A 19,123-nucleotide genomic window follows, 5' to 3' on the forward strand; every position below is an offset into this window, starting at 1 on the left:
TTATTTCAACAACATTAATGAGCCTTCATGTGCCCATGGACAGGGTATTTCACAGGTAGCAAATTAAGTAAATCAGGTGAAAGCTAACAGTCCAAACAGAGTTGCCACAACTTATACAAAACTACTAAACAGTCTTCTCTTTGATCTTTCTTTTAACCTACTGAACCAGAACTTCTTTGCTACTGTTAAATAAATAAGTAGCAACAATGCTAGTTTTCACAAACATTTCAGAATACTCTGAAATTCAAACACATGCAGACATATGTTTTTGCAATGGCAATAAAATATTCTTTATAAGGGAAAATACACCTTCCTTACCCTGCACTTTTTATCATGTTACCCCTTGTTCACTCCAGGCTAATGAGAAGAATTTTACTAATTGTCATTTGTGGCAGTAGCAGCTTGATGCCATAAGGCCAAAAGGCAATTAAAGGTCACTGCCTATTAGATTACACCAGACTGATGGCAGCACATTTGGAAGCCAAGGCAGAAGCCCCTGAGCTCTGACTCACTGCAGAGACTCAGATCTGGACATTTCACTCAGCATCTGCATGGCTGGGCCTTCTGAGCTTCTGAGCCTTCTCAGGTCAATCAGCCTGCCTCCTGCCTCAGGTGGGCATCTGGGGAGACTGCAGCCTTCCTCTCTCCCAAATACACCTTCAGCAGCTCTGTTACATTCATCAGGCTGAGAACTTCTGCTGCACTTTCCATGGCAAACCCCGTAATTCTTGCTGATCATAGAACTGTTTCACTTCCAATACCTATGCAAAGTAAAGGCATACTGATATTCATGTTCCCTATATATGCATCTGAAGTGATACTAGCACCTTGTTCAAGTGTTAATGATCCCCTTTTAATCAAGTCATAATACACACATTGATATTTTTCTATGACAATGCCTTTGTGTTTTAAATGCACACATCATATTGAGTGCATTACAGTCAGATTTCTGGGCTATAAGTTAAATTAAATGTGATGCATAGTTATGTAACTGAAAAAACCATGAATTTATCTTCCCACAGGTGACAACTGAATCACAGAGTATTCTGAGTTGGAAGGGACCCACAAGGATCATTGAGTCCAACTCTTCAGTGTTCAGCCTGTACAGCACAGCTGGAACATCCCACACAGAGCCAGACATCCAGGCAAAAGATGGTATTAGTGGTGCTTTAATTTCTTACAAGGTACTATGAAAAGGGCCTCCAACTTAAAACCAAAATCCCATCTCATAAGTAATCCACAAATTCTGTGACCCCACAGGGGGTGGTTTGGTTGGTGATTAACTACAGCCCATGGAAAGGAGGAACTCTTGGAGGATTGTCTCCCATGAGAGGGACTCCACACTGGAGCAGGGCAAGAGAGGAAGGAGTCCTTCCCCTGAGGAGAAGAGAGCAGCAGAGACAACCTGTGATGATGTGACTACAGCCCTCATTCCTCACTCCCTGTTCACTGGGAGGGAGGAAGGAAGTAGATTTGGAGACTGAGCCCAGAAAGGAGACATGAAGGGAAGGTGCTTTAAGATTTATTTCTCATTATCCTATATTTGACAGGCACTAAGTTACATTAATTTCCCTCGGTCAAGACTGTTTTGCCCATGACAGCAATTGCTGAGAGATCTCTCTGTGTACTTATCTTGAGCCATGAGCCTTTCATTATATTTTCTCAGCCCCATCCAGCTGAGAGGAGTGAGAGAGTGGCTTAGGTGGGCACCTGGTGTCAACACACCCATTGTGGCAGACCCTGCACCCTGGTTACCTGCACTTCTTTACCAAGGACTTTGCAAACACAGGAGACATTGAGATTTCACAACCCGCAGGGGAAGCTAGTTGCAGCAGGAGATGCTGAATCATGCCCTTAGCAGCTGTTACTTAGCTATCACCACCTCTTAATTAGTGGTTTCTTTTAGATTTCCTCAATAGTTATATGGCACTGAAAAAAATCACAAAATAACAAAAAGAGGAAAAAAAAGACAAGCCAACAAACAAAAAACCCAGAAAATTCAAGCTCGAAACATAAACCATATGGAAAAATGTTAAAGGTGAAGTACAAACTATAATTTGGCAAGATAGAACAAACAGACAACTGCTGGCATAGAAAATGTTTATTTTATACTACCCTCATGACAAATCAAAATCCATTGAACTTTTAAGTTCTAGATTTTGCAGCCTGTCTCATTCCATACAGTGGAAAATCCAATTTCCTTTGGAGTTCCAAAGCTTGAACTAAACAGTGAATGCTTTTTCTATTTCTCCTGAAACAAAGGTTTTCCCCCAAAAGCTGCTGGCCAGATGCTGAATGGTATTAAGGAAAAAAAATTATAAACTAGCTTTTCCTAAGGTACATTTTACTTTGCTAACCACCTATTACTATGATTTTGCCCAGTGATGGCAAAAATAAAAGCAGGCTGGGAGTGGCACATGACTCATCACAATGTGTTAAAAACAACTATAACAGTTTAAATCTTTAGAAGCAAAGAGATGTTGCCCAATAAAAGCTGGCATTAAAAAAATCCCACACAAAGGGACAGGGCCATTCTCCAGTCCTCCTTATCACCAATACCAAATTCTATTGGTGTCCCTCAACCAGAAACACAGAGCTTTTTCAGGGTCACCACAGTGAGTTCTGCTGCCTCTGGACCATTAACACAGCTGAGAATTTCTACATTTTAGCTCATGTAAGAGCCCCCAGGAATTATTTCTTTTTGTGGCATTTGACAGCTTGTTAGAAGTTCCAAACAAATCCTGTGCTACAGAAAGACTAGTGTCAATATTTTGATCCAGTCTTTATTATTAGACTTCTAAAGTAGAATAATAACTTGAGTTTCTTTGATTTTTCTGAAAGAATAATTCCTGCTGTTTAAAATAAACTACAGCTTGAAGTACATTCAAACACACCTGTGGACAGTCATCAAATTTTTGAGATATTTAAGCACTGGAAGTAAACTCCAGGGGACAAATGTTCCATGGGCAAATCTTAAGGGGGAAAAAAAAATAAAATTTTTGCTACTTTTCAAGGTAAAACATCATATGAAATCTGGTCTTAGATCAAAAACTTCTTTTCTTTAATAAATTGCCATTCTGCAAAGATCCAGCAGCAGAGCCCAGGTCTCCTCCAGATCTGGAGACAGAAGTCACCTGGATGTCTCTCAAGGGAAGAGCAGTGAAAGTCACAGTAAAAACACTGCTGCACTGAAGGCTTCTTAAAGCTTTTTCATCATCAGTTTATTTTCATCATTGCTCTGATGCTCATTATTGTGTCAGTGTGTTTTACTCCCTGTCAGGTGACACCTTTCCTGGGTTTCTCTCAGAATGTTAATGTTCTTGAAACATAAGTTGATGTGAGAATGTACTTATATTCTGAAAAGTTCTTGCTGTGGTTTGGTCATTAAAAAGCATGTGTCTCCCCAACAGACATTTTGTGTGTGAGATGCATAAATTTGGGTAACTTTAAAAAACACATTAAAAAAATACTGCAAATTTTACATTTTCATTAAAAACATCTGTTTATTCATCACTATTGATAATAACACTTCATCAGGTTTGACCATTTTTCATCCCTCATATATGGTTTGTTAAGAAGTGCAACAAAAAAATCTATGACATTACATTCTTGGTCAAACACACAAGGATAAAATAATGTTAAAACACATTAATGTAACAGAAGCCCAGTGACTGAAACTGAAGAAGCCACTGAACTTTTTACATATAGCTCAAAAAAATTATACTGTTAACATTGTACTCAGTCCTTAAAGTGATCTTTATTTCTCCTTGAGAAGTAACTACTTCAATAGTCATAGAATTTTACATATCTGCTTAGTAGGAAGCAATCTCTTCCATCCTAGAGAAACAATGTCATTTTCATTTTGTCTTCAAATGCCTGGTGCTACGAGAACCTGCCTTATGAATTAAAACAGGAATATGACCCTTTCTCTGAAGGAAATGTGAGTATAAGACATATAAACTAGGAATTGGTGAATAACCAACAGCCGCTAGAGGCCAAAGCCATACCTCATTCACTATTAGACACAGCAGGACTGGGGAATCAGTCTCATATCCTCATTACCACTCCAGAGGAGCCCACCAACAACTGCAACCTTCTCTTCCACTCTCTTGCAATTTGCCTTTGCAGTGGCACAACTGCAAAGAGGGGCCCCGAAGCTATACAACTACACAGCTATACAGCTGTGGGTCTTCACTTCTAAGGCCACCTTAGAAGCATGACGAATTTTCTGCCTTCTGATCTGTCTGTGGCTTTATTTCTATTCTTCAGCTGATGGACAAATAAAGAAATCACCAGAGGTTCCATAAGCAAAGGACAGGAAAAACTTACCTCATCTTTTTTCAAAAAGATAATGCTGGCAGAAGCACGTGTTCAAGCACATGCTGCAAGACAAGATGGCCTCTTAGAGCTACTCTTAAAAGAGGAGGCAAGCTCTTTTGGCTTCTCCAAGCAAAAAAAAAATTATGTACATTACAGGACTGAGTTCATGAAAAGTATATGCTTCTGCTCAGTGAGGGTGTGATCAAAACATTTTCACTGGTAAGAATTATGGACTATCCGTATCACTTTCTGTAAGCAGAATGAGGAATCCCACTTCGTAAAATCCTCACTGTAATGTCAGTAAGAAGGCAACTTGTTCCCATTGCTAAAATGGGAAGGGTGACCCAGGTGATTGTCTCTGGAACAAGCAGACACACAGCAGTTGCTACTTTTCTCTGCATTTAAGCGTAAGGAATCTGACGTTTCCATAACGTAAGACAAGACTCGTGATCTTCTAAATTACCTTTGCCTATGCTAATTAGCTATTTCAAGCACTTAGAGTTCATAGTCTCTGTCAAAATAGGAAGCAGTAACTAGTAAAAAGACCTGACTTTTCCTGTGTGTGCCCCTCTGTCCCTAATCCAGGAAGAATGGCCTGTCACCTTGGCACCACAGGGCCCAGGAGTTCACAGCCTTGTCGCACCACCTCAAGCCAAACATGAGCCTGACAGCATTTACAAGCAAAAACTTGCCCTAAAAGATGCATTTAAATGATAAATATTATCATGCTGTATTAATGAAACCGTGACTGTATATTTCATCCACCTTTTTGTAATTTCACAAACACTTATTTTCTACTGAAACAAGTCTTAAAATTTACTTTATTCTGAGACCATATAAAATCAGTAGTCTGCTCATTTCAAACAGCTCCTCTGTCTAAGCAGGTGTTTTCTGTTTTAGATTAAAGTATCTATGACTAAATCTAAAAAAACCCAAATTATGTTTCCAAGAGGTAGGTAACCTGCTTATTCACCCCTCCCAGCCACAGATGCCATCCATCGTACTCAGATGTAACAGTTTGTTTTGGTCTTAAAAAATAACAAGAGCAGTTTCAATAGTAACTAATAAAACAAGAAGTTAACAAACTGCCGTTTTCTTCCCTTCACTTTTTTTTTTGTAAGAGGCTTACCTGTGCTACTATTCACAGGACAAGTAAGTACAAATACTCATAGCTAATTCCAAAAGAAACACATCTGAGAGAAGTGGCTTGAATTTATAGTCCTGAGCTTGTACACAAAAGCTAGGGTTATACATTAGTTATTTTTGCATTTACATGCATATGCATGCTAAGATTTGGCCTCTTTTTCCTTCAGAGGAAGTGCTAAATGACATATTTTAACACAGAATTTTGTTCTGTATGAAGAATTTTTCATATAGGACTATTAATAAGGAGCCAGCAGAGTGCACTGAGCTGCCAATATTCAGCTTAGTAAATCAAATTAAATACCTTTCAGGAGTGAGATAAAACCAAATAGTCAATGTATATAATATTTGTACCAAAGAACCCAACTTGGAATTCTAGATTGGCAAAACTAATAGAAAGTACCTAATACCAGAATACATAAGGATTCCATTAAGTGTCTCTTAAAAAAATTTGTGGACTGAGGATCACTGCTTTCACTGTGTTTTTCTACGTTCAGGAAAGCAGTAAAGAATTCTAAAGGTTCAATGACATATGGAAGTTGCTTCTGTAACAGCCATAGATTCAACTCTCAAGCTTGTAAAAATGAATTTAAGATAGCCACTTAAAGGTGAATTCACTTGGAACACCAGCTACTGTTTCTTTCCTTTTTCAAAAGATACAGAGCTATTGAGTGAAATTATACCATGTGCCAAAGTAAGATTTAATGTATCTCAAAAACCAGGGTGTTACAAAGTATTAATGCATTCTGAGAACATACAACAGGACTGTACTATGTCAGGATGAAAATGGAAGTTTTATTGTTAAGATAAATCCCAATTATCATTTCAGTCCTCTGCTGCTGCTATTAGAGGAGCAATGAAAAATTCCCTTTTCATAACTGCTCAAATGCTGTCCATTTTTCATCCCTGTAAATCTACCACCCTTGCCATCAAAGTTTCCTTTCAATGGGGAACACTAGAAAGACTAGGACAAGCAGATAAGGTCTTACCCAGAGTTTTCCTGCATGACCCCATGTGAAATCACAAATCTGTTCCACAGGAACCCTCTCTGTAAATAAAGCTGCCACGTGCTGCACACTGGGGTGGGGCAGATCTATGTTCCTTTCTGCCTTGTACAGAAATGTTTTGAAATCCATTAGGCAATCACAAAACTTTGGTTTGCTACTTAAACATAGAACTTCCCAACTTTATCAGCGAACTGTTTTGTAATAGTGCTGATAAACTCCACTATCTTCATAGGTAAAAGGATCCTACAGCAACTGGGCACCTCCCATTGGAGCAGTAGGGCAGTACCTGCCAACAGAAATAACCAAGTGAAAAGCTTTTCCCCTCCTTGCTCTCCTCTGCTGACACCTTTACAGCTTGTAATTCAGAGAAACTGAAAACATATGTGGTTTTTAACGTGCTTTACAGCAGTCACGTCTAGCAAAGATTGTGCCTGCTCCATACTTCAGTTCTCATGACTCATCTCCAGCTTTCCAGAGGAAAGCAAGTTCCTACTGGGCATCATAGAGCTAGTGATACTTTTTACACTCTCACAAGAGAAACAGAGATTCAGCCTAAAAATTCACCAAGTTTAAAGCAGTGATTAAGCTTATACAAACACAGGTACAAGTACAATAAGAAATAAGTGCAAATAGCAGTGCTATATTCTGGCTTACAAGTACAAGATCCATGTAAGTCTGTCAAGACAGACTTTAAAAACATCAGTTTATATACAGGACAGTTAGAACTGCACCGTTCAGAACACCCAGCCTTCCAAAACTGCAATCAAATATGTAAAATACATGCACATGAGGCCTACAACATCCTAACCATCCTATATCCTCTAGAATTCTAATCTAGTGACCACAGGTTTAAAAGGACAAGAATATGTATATTTATACACACAGACACATACATAAGCATTAAGAAGTTGTATTTGAACTTTCTGGCATCTCATTATCAATGTTCCTACACCAAAGGAGAAATTGTTAAGCATTCAGAATGCATTGTGACTACATTTGCATACTATTAGAAAAGACAAAATACCCAAGTGCCATGACTGGAAATATGACTCAGGACAGAATTTTCTCCTAATGCTAAATCTCACAATTAGTGAACACTCGGGTGAAAAAACACACCAGCAGGACAAGAGGTTTTTCACTGTCGCTGATAACACAATCTCAACCTTGCTCAAGTCCTATATTTGGCTGCAGTCTAGAGATATTATTTCAGAATGAGACACAAACCACACAGTCCAATGGTGCAATGGGTGAGAGTTCCCCCTTCCTGACTTGGTGGGTGATCGGTGGAAACCCTAAAGCCTTAGACTGAAGGGAACCCAAACACAGTACAACTCAACAAATGGTATTTTTCCCCTATTTCCCTCAAAAGTAACACAGCTTTGAGGCATTTTTGAACAATTACCCTTGTCTTAGCAGAATAAAAGGTTAGAACAACTTTGGGTTTACCTATTCCATCTCCTTGTTACTTCCTTCTATTCTAGACATCTAATTAAGCACAATATCTTACCCCTGAAGGGGACTGAACTGCTGCCCCTTCACAGCTATACTGCAGTCCTCTCCCATTCTCCACTGATTCTTCATATGAAATGATTCTTCATACCAGGAAGCTTTTACACAGCTTCCTTGATCTTGCTCTCTAGGCTAAAACAGGCTCCACACTATTTTAACCTCTGCTTGCCTAGAAGGAGGGTAAGACAGCTGTGATAGAAGGATGACTTACAGTGAGTGGGTAGCATCACTGCCACTAGGAAAAATACGAATCTCTTCTCTTGCAGAAGTGAAAATATGAGCTAGTACCATCAGACAAGATGTGGCAAGCTCACATGAGTCTTGTGTTGGATCTGTAAAACAAACCAAAAGAATCAGATGAGAAATAGAACTTCCTGCTGCATCATCCTTTCATTCCTGAGAAGCACAAGGGAAGTAACAAGTAGAATATATGACTATCTGAAGATTTTTCTGTCTTGTTTTTTTGTGCAGTCTCCCCTCCCAAAATATTTCCCTAATATACAGTATCTACAGCTGACATTGTTTTCTGAAAGATGAGCATTAAAAATTCAGGTTAGCCACATTCTCCCGTATAACTAAGCAACTTGAGTTTTAATCTACTAATACAGTCTGAGAGCAATGCATTTTGTAACAGAAACCCTTCCTGCTCTGAAGACCCAGAACTCTGCACAAATGTGTAACTCTACTGAGGCTGTGGGGAACCCACCCAAACATCCTGTCAGCACAAAACAAGAAAGAAGAATCCTGAACAGAAATAGATGCCAGGGTACTACACTCCTTGACACACTTGTATCGTTATTCAGCTGTTGCTTTGAAGCAGCTAACACAGGGTTTTGACATTTAGTCAAATGCACTTTTTCTGAGGACAATCCAATTTTACAGTTCTAGCAGCCTGCAGGACTTCCCTGTACAATGTGAACGCTACCAAACAGAAATGGCTTATGACAAAGTTTAACACGCTCCATTTGAGCCAAAAAGGGACAATGGTTTAGTCTGCCTTTATATTCATGGACTGCATGGTTCTTCATTCCAATTATTAGATTTGGACTTCTATTGCACCGCGTCAGTTACCATATCAGCTTGATGATGAATTTTCCAATAGTCTGCAATCAGTCAGCGCCAGATCAACCAGTGTCTGAGTACCACATATGGTTTATAGGAACCAGCACATTGTTAAGTTAAGTTTTCTCCAATGCTGAGGCTTTCCTGATCTTTCCTCAAAATCAGTATGAGAAACAGAATTCCCCAAATAACTTGTGATAACAGTTTTGAATTTAGATTCCTATTACAACTTAACTTTTTCTTAGCAATTATTTCTACATGCTTTCATAGACTACAGCTTTAATTCAGTAATGAAATCAAATTCTTCTTCATTTCTTGAATTGACATTACTGCCCTTATTTAATATTATTCTTACAGTCTTAGCATATTTTCCAAGGAAAGAGGAAATTCTTTTTCCTGTTTTCAACTCAAGAGTTTTGAGCTATACTTTTGCCTTCTCCTATCAGCTGTCTACATTTAATATCTCCTAATTTTACACTCAATTTCTCGCTTTTTCTATATCGATTCCTAAAAATGCCACTGTCCCCATCTGGTTTGTAGTTTAAACATCTGTGATTTAATTTTAGGGTAGTTCAACTCATGAACTTGTGCATTTTTCATCATCTAAGTATTAAGGGTGGAAGTTTTTTAAACTAGAGTAAGAAAGAACACTTTGTGTTAACTTTGATATTTTTGATTAATCTAAGGTTCTTTCATTGTACTGCCTTTTAAGATTAGAATCCTAAAATAGCTATTAATATAAGAGCCTATTGACATTTTTAGCCTGTAGGAACATGCAGTGGGCAGAGGCAGCTGAAATAACAACATATTTGAGCAATGAACCAGCTTTATGATTTTATTACTCAGACTTTCCCAAATCTATGGCTGGCATTTTTCCCAGTAACTCAAAAATTAAGCTGTTCTACATTTGAAACTTCCAACTAATCATATATTAAAAACTTCTCATGGGTAAGGCAACAGAATAACCTTATAAAAAGCCTTTGAAAAAAACGCAATGAGGTAGATTTGAAAATTTTGTCTTTAATTCTGTGCTATTTGCATGAAAAACACAAGAAAAACAGGAAAAAATTCTGATATAGGCTACAAAGAACTATGTTAGTTACTTGGAGTATATTACATATCATATTGAAGTAACAGGGACCCCAGAAGGACCTTAAAGGAAAGGGACAGATATAAAGAGACACAACCTGAGCATCCTTCACTGGGCACTTTAGGCCGTCAGCAGCTTAGGAAGCCAATGGTTGTATCAACCACTTAGTCACCCCATAAAGCCAAGTCATGTCTTTGTTGTTCCACAATCTTTCCACATTTTTGCACAAACATCAAGTTTTCCTCCTTCCAAAAGGAGGAAATTTCCCCCATAATTTACTGGTCTCAAGAGATCTCTTCTGACCAGTGAGCATTTGGATGATTATGTTTCTGAATATTTTGCAACACCGCTACACAATTTCTAAAATCATCTGGGAAATCCAGATCAGCTCAATGGCACTGTTGATTAATTTATAATTTTTTTGGGGTCTGTGTAATAGAAAAGTAACCTACAGTTGTACAGACATACAAGCATTCAACATCAGACATTTTCTAGAGTCTGATGCACTGGTAGAGAAGGATAAACATATCTCACAGTGGATGACTGTAGCTCATGTGAGCATCATAGAGGGATGTTCATTTAATGCAGAACTGAGAAAATTAATTATCTGGTACCCAAGGGGAAAAAAAAGAATGAACATGCAGTAACTGACCTTTCAACAATTCTACAGCAACTGATTAAGCTGTTTTGTACTGTATTGGTCCTAAGGAAGCTACACATTTCTGACTATTTCCAGAAGAGCCTACCAGAAGTGTAGCAAAGACTCAGCCTGGCAATGGAGTGAAATTTGGTGCAAGTCTGCATCAAGCAGAACTGGGCCCTTGGGGAGGAACCAGCCAATTCTCCCCCATCTCAAAGTTGGCCATTGATCCCCACAGCAAGTTCTACTAAAGCCAGTAGCAACATAACTGCAGAGAGAAATTAGAGTGGACAGTTAATCCAATTAATAACTAAAGAGGAAAAAAGCCAAATCTTTAGCCATAGTGTTTGCAGAGTCATTTCACTGCACCCACATGCTGCAAGCATAAAGATGATGAAAAGAGCAAACCAGGCACCTGCTGACTGGAGGGTAGAGTAGAAATAAATACCTCTTTCAAAGGCCACATGGGACTATGTGGTTTACACTGAAAATGGAAGTAGGAACAAAGCAGGAACAGTAAGAAAGCAAATATCTTCTCCAAAATGACCTGCACCAGACACCTTCTAAAATGCAGAATTTAGTGAATGTAAGCAGAAGTTAACAGTAACGCCAAGTCTGACTGAAATCAAACATTAAAACCTTACCGTTTGCCTGATGGATAAGCTAGTCTCAAGTGTCATTATACAGTGCTAGCTTTAATTGCTCCCAGCTAAATATAGCTTTCAGAATTTAATAGCTCCCCCTCAGATTTTCTATCTTTCAAGGAGGGAAAAATCTTCTCGTTAGGAAAAGCACACAGGCATACACAGTGGCACGTTACCACAGCAAAGCAGGAAGCAAACCATTAAGATGATTACATTAGTCTCCAACACTCATTCAGAACTCCTGTTTTTCAAGAGACCAAATGTTTCCCCATTCCACCACTCTGGTTCCAGTTACAGCAGGTGATGGAAGCATGCATACCTTGTCAAACTAAGCCATTTTGCTCCTTTATTAGCAGACTGCAAATCTTGCTTGCCCTGTGCTTCCAGTCAGAGATGTTGTCTTTGTCAGCAAGCTGCTGTGGTGCCCGCACACTTCTTCCTGTGCCACCACCTCGCTGGGCACCACGGGGCAGGAAGAGGAACAAGGCTACACACTCAAACACAGCCTGCCCCTGCCCTGCAGCCACTGCACTGGCACAACTTACACAAGGGGGTCCAAAATCTGCTGGAACCGCTGAGACTGCAGCACTCTGATAAAGGCATGAAACAAATTCTCTCTTCTGCCTTCTAACACCCAATAAAGATCTCAAAAAATGTGACGAAAAGTTCCATATAGAAAGCTTCATTTTCCCCTCTCCAAGCTGATAACGGGTTTCACTCAGAAAATTTGGCTGAGACCTAGAAATGTGCTCTACAAAGTCAGCATTTCTGTTCACCTTCATTTTAGAGGTCATTATGTAATTAAAGTGCTCACAGTTTTTCTACAGTCCATGGAGTTAAATTAAAAGTAACAATGACAAGTCTTTCCACTTTCCCTCAGGCTAGAACTCCAAATTTTGTTCTCTCCCCTCCGAACCATCACCTGACCACCTTACTATTTTCTTTCTGGTTTCCTTCATTCCCTTCTCCTTTACTGAGTGGAGAAAAGAAGAATGATGCTACTTAAGGAAAATTAAGTATTTACAAGACTTTAAGAATCACCAAATGCCACATTACCTGGCCCTTCAGTTCAGCTGTAAAATTCCAGGATTGCCTGTGTTAGAGCTGTGCAAGCACTTTAGACACACTGCCTGGAGGGCTGCCAAGAAGTACCTACCACACTGAACAAGACCAAAGGTGGTATGCCACTGATTTCCTGCCCTCTGACCTACCATTTCTGAGGTACAGACCAGGCTGAATGAAACAGGCAAAAGGAACTATGTCTGTGTGATGTTTAAGAGAGGTTTTAGAGCAAGCCTCCTGACATGCAATGTTCTGCATTGGGACATCTATGCTCTACTGCTAGCTGAGCTGCACCAGAACACAAAGGCTCCCCTGGGTCAGTGCAGGTGCAGACTTCATTTACCAGCTTCTGGTGAAGTACAGAGTCATGACACTCATTCCCATTAAGATTTTTCTTTCTGAAGTAACAAATCAAAGTGTGGATAAATAGCATCAAAAATAGGGATGAGTACTGGAGGCACTTTGTATACTGGGTCTGGTTACTCTTACAGAACTTGTTTTTATTTTAAAACTCTGCCAATCACAACAGACTACTTAGAACAAATGAAGGTTAAGAAAACCCACAGTGTACAAAACATCATGCATGCACTGTGGATAAATATAGTCTTAGTGCTGTGTGTTAGCTGCTATGAATCAGAGCTCAGTGCCCTCCACAGGGCTCTTCCGAGTTGAGCTGTTCCGCTGTCAGGCAGCAGCGAGCAGACAGGCAGGGCAGGCAGGCTGTCAGCCAGGGCTGCACAAGTCCTAAGCACCAAACAGCCTCTCACCTTCTCCCCACACCTGAAATCCATCACCATGTCAGGTGCAGTGAGTACAGACACACCACACAATGCCTTTTAAGAAATCAGCAGAAAATCCCACGTAAGCGAAAGGAGGGATGAACAGTGGAGATCAGCCAATACAACTGCAGCGTCAGAGCAGAAAGAAAGCACCCAGCTACGGTGGACAGACACATAATGCTTCTAAATCTGGATCTGGGGATTAACAGGAGAGAAAAGATACCAGAAAAAGGTAATTTGTTTTCTTGCCATCCATCATACTAAAGAGATTTTGCCCTCCTCTCCAAAATTAGAACACCTACAGTGTAACTCCTTCCCCTCTTAAGAGTTATGTGTATATAAAGCAAGCCACACACACACCAAAAAAAAAGACATTATTGGCCTCAGGTCAGGACAATTGTGGCCTAAATATTCACAAAACTGTCATGAAAGCATTAATTCAGAAGCAATTACATTAAAACAAGATCCATCAGAGTAAATATATAACATCTACCAGAATAAATATATACCATCCTACAGAAGCGTCAACCTAATCAGTAAGTTTATTCAGAGGCATTTTCTTGAAAGGAAAAAAAAATAAAAAAAAGATCAGTCAAGATGTTGACAAATTTCAGAATCTATTTGTTTACCAGATTATTCTCTACATCTGATGACCTGCAAATTTGCCTTACTGTAGCAATAGTTGCTGATAAACCCTGGCAACATCTACATCTACTACTGTATTTATGATTGAAAGAAAATGACATAACTACTTTCAGTTAATTATTTATACTCTCTTAAATGCAACATGAGGGGTTTTTTTTATGTTTATAAAATATAAAAAGGCACATTTAAGTGAGTAGTTTCACATATACTGGCTTTCTTCTTCTCCCTTGCTCTTTATGTAGTTCCCTGCTGATTCAAAGCTATATTCTATCTGGGTGTTCAAGGTTACTTAAGGAGGGGGGACAGACTCTAGAGATTATTTATATGGCAGGACTTCAAACAATTGATCCAGCTGTATCTCAAGTGACCTGATAAAGAGGCATTAAAATAATGAGGAGAGAGAAAGATGGGTGAAACACTGCAGCATTTCAGAGTCACTCAGCAGGACTCTCCTGCTCAAGGACTCTCAATTATGACACAAGGACACTGACCATGAAGGACAAGGTGGCACACCCAGGGAGGGTGTTACAGATGAAAGTGAGAGTTGTTGGGCACCCACACAACCTCTACATCCAACCCCTATGCACAAGTAAAGGAAAATGAGAATGTGACCAAGAAGGACTCTTATCTCTGATGTTTGATACAGGGCTGAAAGTCCTAGCACTGATTAGAACAGGGTTCAGGTAGACAAGTAGTCTGCCTGGGTAAACAGGCATGACGAGATAAAACATTCTAAAGTATTTGTGTACTTAAAAAAACCAGGCCTCCACTGCAATACTAATGCACCTGAGCTAAATACAAGATTAAATATCATAGGGACAACAGCATCTTAGTGGCTAAAGCATAATAAAACGTACATGCTATTCAAAAAAAGCCCATAGAGGTAGGGGGTGTTCAAGCATACACTACTTAATATTGTGATAGATTTAAAAAAAAAAAAAATCCCAAACACACCATTGCAAAAGAATTTATGGAATCTGAGTAAAAAAATAATAAAAAACACCAAACCAAAACCAAGCACACTTAAAAAAGACAGCCTTGTTCAGAGTCTGCAGTAGATTGCTACAGACTTTATTACAATAAAAAATATCCCAGTAAGTTGGGCATTACAAGACATTAACTTCTGACTCATATGAAGTTTAAGTAGTCAGGTAGATTGAGGAGTTCAGACTCTCTGAATTGAAAATGCTGAGTTGCTGCTTCATTAAATGTGCATAAACAAATCTGGAAATGCCTCATGGGATACAGCATGCAGTAGATAACTTGAAAGATGAAATAGGCCCAACTAGATAAGCACATCACCACAGCTCCCAAAAGGCACAGAAGAAGTTGATTAAAGAAGTTGCACCTCAGATGTTAAAGTATAAAGGAATAAAGTTAGAGCTTAAAAAAATTTTGATTTAAAAGATATCAGAAACTAAATTTTTCAGCAACACATACGAACTATGTGAAGTAGAGCCCTGGAAGTGAAAATTTCTTAATAAAGAAACAAGTCTAGGATGTCGACTACAAACAGACTTGGAAACTACCAAAACCAGCATGAAATTACAAGTAACATCTTCCTGAGCATGTGTGAAGAAAAACACATTAAATCACTAAAAGATTTCTGAAAAAAATAAAAAATAAAAAGAAGCTGATTAAATTGTACATAGAGCTGCAAACAAAACTTTCATGTATGCGCAAGCTTTTGTGTCTACTTCACCTGTAGCCAATAAAATAATTTAAAACCTATAATGTGTATTTCTACAGCAGATCAAAAAAAAACCCAGTTGGAGATATTCTCTGATAGCAGGACAGCAAACAGAATACCTGTCTTCAGAGTTGAAGCTGAGGGGAAAAAAGCAAAATGACATCAGCCCTACTACAATCAGTACCATGCAGACAATAGTAACAGAGTAACTTTTTACAAAGAATTAAAAACAGACAGGAGAAATCTTAGATCTCATCTGGACTTGACAACAGCTGCATTAAAAAAAAAAAGTTCGTAATGGTGTTAATTGGTCAAAGAATTTAGAAGTGACTGGCCACAGACAATAAAAAATTATCAGTCTGGACATGGATCACCGGAAGAAGTTGTCAAGAATTATTAATTAGAGCTAGTTTTATTTAATAGTCCTAGTACTGGCAAGGGAATGGAAGAGTCTACTAAAAGTTGCTGCTGACAAAAGGTAGAGAGGCACATCTGATGCACTGAGCAAGTAGGACAGCAGGTGAGAGGAGCCATATGAACAGAAGCAGTGACAGGGAATGCCATTCATCAGCCCTGAAGGCAAGGTCAGGATCCAAGGAGTGAGCCAAGCACAAATTCTGCTGAGACAGAGGGAAGTGACCAAGGAGAGGAAAGTACTCACATGCATGGAATACATGTCTGATCAACTCATTACCAAACTGATGAAGGTATGAAAAGAGAAAAGAGCTACCCATGACTTAAATGAAGGCATTTTCTACAGAGCCATATAGGGAAACATGAAAAAAAAAAAGGCACTGCCAGTAGCTAATCTGGTCAGAATACTTAAAAATAGCATCTAAGACACAGGTGAGATATATGTAAGTTTATGCAAGGAAGACTGACAAGAATAGACAAGAAACTGGCAAGAATGTTATCCTGAAATGAACACCATGAGCATCTCTAATCAGCCATATCACAAGATTCCCTGCATCTCTTCAAGTCCAAATGCAAACCTCCTAAAATGACAGAGGCAAAGAGAGTGTCCCCTACACGAAGAGAAAACCACTTTACAAAGGGTGCACATGCTCTTATAAATACCAACTTTATCCAGCTGGGCATACAAACTGATTGTGGGTATTTTTAACCAGAATCCTGGAATAAAATTTTAGCCCAAGCATGTAAGCTTTTAAATAATTTTTTAATGAGACAAGCTTTGACTACTTTATGGTGATGCTTGGGAACTTTACAAAAAGGAATACACAAATGCATTGACTGCAGCAAATACTGAACATGAGAATCCAGGAACTCTCTTCCAGTCGTATTATGTGTCAGTACAGCCACCTTCAGCAAGGAAGTCCTTATATACCACTTGCCAATGTTATTATCGCTGATTTAATCTGGGCTGAAAACTGACCTTGCCTTAATACTCTTAGGTTTCCATTAATAAAAAGAAATTACTTCATCTTTACTTGCTTACACGTATTTCTTCTGTGCAAAGTTTTTGTGTCGTTATGGGTTTTTTTTTTAAGGAAGATAATTTTTAAAAGTGGCAGATTAAGGAAATGGTATGTTTTAGAATCTATGTTTAGGCTACCAGTCATAGGTAGCTTCAATTACACCAATTCTGACAATGAAAGTTATGCCTATTTTCTTCTTGATTTGATGTCAATGCTTTGCATGTCCTTGCCTTTCCAAAGACAACTACAGCCCCCAGAGTTCTGGGACTCGGAGAAACAAGCACTTCAGAATTGCACTGCAAGGAGGAACTAGGAGATGAGAACAACTCCCTTCTTCAAAGTCAATCTGAGCACAAATCTAACCCATCCATGCCTTGCAATTTTTGTTTGCACTCCTCCTACACTTTGCAAAGCATTTTTGCATGCAAATGTGTCAGTGGCATTCAAAGACTGGGCAAAACAGTTTCATAAGATGACTTGGCTGTATTTACTCAAAACACCCTCATGATTTTCAAGGGCCAAAAAAACCCACAAGGAAATAAAAAAGCAGTTGGTAAACCAGAATAAAAAGAGAAGAATTTAAGTTTTGTACATTAATATTTAAGAAAAAATATAAAATCCTAATTTCCTGCTCTTCATCCCTAGTTCCATTACAGAATACCACCCTTCCTCTCAGCTGTAAGTGCATAATGCTGGGCTAATATAAGACATTATTTTATCAATAAATTAGTGTACAACAAATGCACAGCCTATACCATCTCTCTCCTTAAGTAAGCCATCACAAGGTAGATCAAGTAGCAATGCACTTGCAGAGTGTCGAGTAATGATGTTAAGAAAGACAATCCCTCAAGAATTCTGGTTCTGCAAGATGTGAGTGCTGGGAAACAGGCCACAGTGAGAAAGGGATTGCATCTTTCTAATGGTCAAGAGACAAACTTTTTTTTTCTTTTTAGCTTAGAACACAAAATTCACTTAACAGTAAGCAAATATGAACCTTTTGTAGAAGAGCTCTGGAGACTACTATTTAACTCTGAACTACTATTTAAATTTGAGCAAACCAGAAGCAAACAACTCTCATTCTGCACTGAATAGAAGGGTGTGTTTCTGCTAACCATGCATTCTAGTCATATTAAAGTAAATAATGCAAACTCACTTGACAAGAGTGTTTGGTAGCTCAGTGTGAACTGTCATGTCTGGAATGCCAACACTGAAATAGCATCCACAGCTAGGAAAACACCAATGTCTTCAAATGCTGAGCTGTGCCCCAGAAACCAAGATTTCCCAAGCCTCTTCAAATAGGAAGCTGTTACCTCCCAAAGTGAGAACAGTCACTTGATGTCACTGAGATACAGCCACTGTTCCAGCACCAAATTACTATGAAATTATGAAAACCACTTCTTTAACAACAGATGGCTGACACTACAGCCAGAAATAAATGGGAAGTTGCATTTTCCCTGTTCAGTTTATCAAAGTAATCAACTAGGACTAAAAGCAGATTATTAAACTTCTCTGGTGAAAACAATTACTTGTATGCATTTAAAGATACTCAATGGTATCCCATTACTTGAAACCTGATCTTTTAAAACGTAATATTATCTGCAAGGGATCTTCAGTACACCAACAATTGCACACATATGACATGGTAGAAGAAAGTGTACTCAATTGTATACTTAAGTGTTCTAACAATAAAGGAAAAAGAATTTATAAACCGCATTTATCAAATAGGCCATTTTGTCAAAGCCTGACATTACTTCCTTTTTCTTCTTTCAAAAACAAGCAAACAAACAGCAAGTGTCATCAGCGAAAGTGTTATCCTGGGAATAGCTCTGCTGTTGATTTTCAAGTGCAAGCACTGGTCCTGCTGAACTTCAAGTAGTAAAGTACAATATAGTATTATACACAGGAAAATAAGCTGTAAAATTGTGTCCCTGTGTGGAGAGAAGACTGTGATTCAGCCATCCTGTGGAAAATTCTAACCTCTTATCTCCGAATCTAAAGTTCCATATTTATTCAGCGAGTGAAAAAACATGATTTCAGCAAAGCATTTGTATTCCTGTTCTAAGAAATAGGATGTTAAAAAAGCTTGTTTCAACAAA

At 38.7% G+C, this 19,123-nt stretch overlaps 1 protein-coding gene across 5 annotated transcripts in view; it reads right to left on the bottom strand.

The window, feature by feature from the left end:
- OSBPL3 (oxysterol binding protein like 3) overlaps positions 1–19,123 on the bottom strand; it is an 85,093-nt gene that overhangs the window by 58,119 nt on the left and 7,851 nt on the right. For 4 of the 5 annotated variants that reach the window (XM_015619046.2, XM_015619044.2, XM_015619045.2 and 1 more), the window contains exon 2: positions 8,191–8,311. The exons of the other annotated variant lie outside the window; for it this stretch is intronic. The gene's annotated coding sequence lies outside the window, so the exon portion shown is untranslated. The remainder of the gene's footprint in view (positions 1–8,190; positions 8,312–19,123) is intronic. 5 annotated transcript variants of the gene reach the window in all.

Source organism: Parus major, chromosome 2 (genome assembly GCF_001522545.3).
Source record: "Parus major isolate Abel chromosome 2, Parus_major1.1, whole genome shotgun sequence".
NCBI lineage: Eukaryota > Metazoa > Chordata > Aves > Passeriformes > Paridae > Parus > Parus major.